Raw genomic sequence first — 3695 nt, forward strand, 5'->3', positions numbered from 1 at the left:
TTTAAATATATTCTTCTGACTGTAAATAGAAAATACTTTGTTATCTGATAATGCAAACTTTAAAGAAATTAATTCTTTTGTTTCTTTAAAAAAATTATCTTCTTAACATTTTCTACTCTTATTTTTGAATTACAAATATTCGACATTAGTTTAATTTTAACACAATATCTATGATTAAAAATTTTTGGATAAGAAAATAAAATTAAAAAATGATATAATACTAAAAATAAGACAGAAATGTTTTAGCTATAGACAAACAAATTTTTAAGTCAAAAATATCAATAAAATTTTTTTTTAATGCAGTAAAAAGCAAAAAGAATATAAAAAACAAAAACGTACTTACACTATTTGTTGAACAATTTCAGAAATTTATTTAGTAAATTCTAACTACAGCAACAATGCTTTGAGTTCTTTTCTTCTTAACCTCTACTTTTCTCGCAGGTTCAGTACTTAAGAATATTATAGCACTTTGCACCCGCTATTTTCATTTTATTAATCTTTAGTTAAGGCACACACTGGATTATATTTCCAGCATACTACAGATTTAGGAAAAGTTAAGGGACTCATAAAAAGAAAAAGAATCGTGGTGTGATTTTGGCTGAAAACTTTTATCTTGTTTCCTTGCATGCTCTTTGGGTAAATTCTAAGAGTTGGATATTCTGGACAGAATAACTGAATGCAGCAGAGTTGCTTTGTTTCTTTTTCATTGGTGCTTTGTTTGAGGGCACTCTTGATTCAAAGTATCGGGATTTTCGATATTTTTAGGGAATAGTTTCTGGAGAAAGGGGCTATGTCACAAGTTTTACATCCTTTCGAAGCAGGTTGATCGAGTAATGTTCTTGTACAAGTGCATATTAACAGTTACACGAGAAACATGGGCAAAGACTAAATTCCATCATATTGGTGTTCTGGGTGAGGGAAATATTAGATAAAAAAAAAATGGACTGTGCAAAGTCTAGAGAAAGTAGATACACAAAATGAGAGGCGGAAGGAGAAATAAATACGTAGTTTGGACTTGGGTAGTGGTGGCACGAGGACAACCAGCTTCTGAGGTTAGAGTATGTGTCAGTGATTCCATGCCATCAATTTAATAATGGCTTTATGTACTCTTCAATGCTGTTAGACATTTAAAAAAAAATAATAACTAACAAAAACCTAACTACGGAGAAAATAAGGAAAGAAAATATGTATCTTCTCAGCTCAACCATTTCACCTCTCAAGTCAACTCTAATGTGCTTAACTCTTTATACAAAGGGTCCGATAACTTTCCGAATATTGCATGCATATTTCCTAAGGATGATATAATTAATGGAAACCAAAGAAATAATTCAATAGTGTTATATCTTCATTTCTCTGACTCACAAGCTGTGTATCACCTGACACATCTAGCTCTACCTCTATAGTCATCACAGACTCATCCAATTATTTTTCCTTCAAACCACAATCCTCTGGAATTCACACTGTGTTCTCTTTCTCCCTACAGATATCGATTGCAGAAGTTCAAGCCGGGCATCAACCACACCGACCTAGTCAACCTGACAGATCCTGCAGCGGTTCCGAACATTGTCTTTCTCTCTATGACTAAAAAAAAAGATTTTTTTAAATAATTTATTCTTTATATATTTGAATATTTGCGCCTATGTGCTAAATAATTTACGTTTCTTTTGCGCTTTTGATGCATAAAACATACTTCTTGATTGAAGCTCTTGGTTTATAATAACCTGTTTATTGATATAAGTATTACAATTTAAATCTTCTTTGTATGACATTCTTTAAAAATGTATATTTGTAGTGTATAACCACCATCACCGCCTAATATTTTAAAAAAGAACACTTCTGAGCTTATTATTTACAGAGAATATTAAATAATGCCTTCTTCTATTGAATAACATGTTTTTGCAAGTTTAGGGGCAAGTTATCGATTCTTATTCCATCTTTCCCATATTACGTCAAATTCTGACCCTTTGGGATTTGAAATTCAAATTAGGCAGCCTAGTCAGCCCTCCACACTCTTCATCCTCTCCAACGCCCTAAAATGAACAGATTGCAACATTAATTGGAAGTCTGTTGTTAAGTCAGATAAAATACTAATGATATTGCAACAGATATAAACTTTATCAGAACAAATCGCTAACTTAGTTAAAAACGTTCGTATTTCACCTTTCTTTATTTACTGACCTATGTGGTAAATTAGAATCATTATCATTATCAGTAGGATCGATCACTTCAGAATTGATCCATAACTTGGATTATACTGTATGCGCGCGCACACAAAGATACATATACACATACAAAAAATATCAACAAGAATAGAAGATCGATTTAGAATATTTCCAAACTTCTTAACAGTTTACATCACTTCTAGTGTCCTAACACTAAATTCGCTAGAGTTAGAAATTAACTTTCTATTCCCAAGTTAGAAATAACAATATTAAATGGATATTTACACAGTTCTTAGTAGTTTTGGTATCAGGCTGTAGACATTCCAATTTACTTCCAACAACTGGTTTTTCTCCTTTTATTCATGTATGATTCAGTTTAATTCATGTATGTGTATAGAAAAGGCAGATGTGGGAGAGACAACAGTAAGACGTGCGCGCGCGCACGCACACACGCACACACACACACACACACACACACACGCACACACACACACACACACACACACACACACACACACACACACAATTCTCCTTTACTTCTTACGTACCACCAGAAAGTTAACTTGTGCCACGTATGTATTTCAGTGTAGTTAAATAGAGCATATTTACTTCTTTAGGTTCGTAAAATACAAGTTTAAATGAGATAGTAATTCACACAAATTTAAGTAAGAATTATATTTTGAAACTCAGTGATGCAGCCCCAAAACAATTCCCTAGTTCCCACGTGTAGAGTGAACGGGAAATATCACTGAAATAAAATTTAAGATCAAAATTCGTAATTTCTATCCTGGTGGAGTAAAGATATGGCAAATAAATGCCTTGTTCAGCATTTATGTTCTTGTACAAGTGCATATTGACAGTTACACGAGAAACCTGGGCAAAGAGTAAATTCCATCAAATTGGTGTTCTGGGTGAGGGAAATATTAGATTAAAAAATGGACAGTGCAAAGTCTAGAGAAAGTAGATACACAGTATGAGAGGCGGATGGAGAAATAAATACGTAGTCTGGTATACCATTACTTGGGTGCGCTACAAATTAGCCTGCTTACAATCGGTGCGCTACCAACCGGTGAAATTGGCTCCTATTTATTAATATGGAATGTCAACACTGTTGCAGACATGTTGGACTTCCTTGTTCATAATCATCTTTGTAGCTCACAGCTGTTTGTTTTAATTTTTTATATTTTGAAATAAACAGTCAATATACTCAACTTACTGCCAGGCAAAACAAAATAATTTAATGGATGTAGTTTGTTGTAGTGTGATTTAAGTGTTTACGTATCGCGAGCTGAAGCAGTTTTTCAGTTTTATAATATACCTTAATATACCTTATTGTTACACACACACACACACACACACACACACACACACACACACACACACACACACACACACACACACACACACACACACACACACACACACAAACAAACAAACGCGCACACACACACACATACACACTCACACACACACACACACACACATAGTTAAGTTCATCAACCAAAGGTTTGCATTTCATAATTCCTGATTTCT

At 33.5% G+C, this 3695-nt stretch overlaps 1 long non-coding RNA gene across 6 annotated transcripts in view; it reads left to right on the forward strand.

Annotated features, from left to right (window-relative positions):
• Positions 1–1702, forward strand: part of LOC106876430 (uncharacterized) — a 56704-nt gene extending 55002 nt beyond the window's left edge. For all 6 annotated transcript variants that reach the window (XR_008266260.1, XR_008266258.1, XR_001410246.2 and 3 more), the window contains one exon: positions 1484–1702. This is a non-coding gene — a long non-coding RNA (uncharacterized LOC106876430). The remainder of the gene's footprint in view (positions 1–1483) is intronic.
• The last annotated feature ends 1993 nt before the right edge of the window (positions 1703–3695 follow it).

Source organism: Octopus bimaculoides, chromosome 19 (assembly GCF_001194135.2).
Source record: "Octopus bimaculoides isolate UCB-OBI-ISO-001 chromosome 19, ASM119413v2, whole genome shotgun sequence".
Taxonomy (NCBI): Eukaryota; Metazoa; Mollusca; class Cephalopoda; order Octopoda; family Octopodidae; genus Octopus; species Octopus bimaculoides.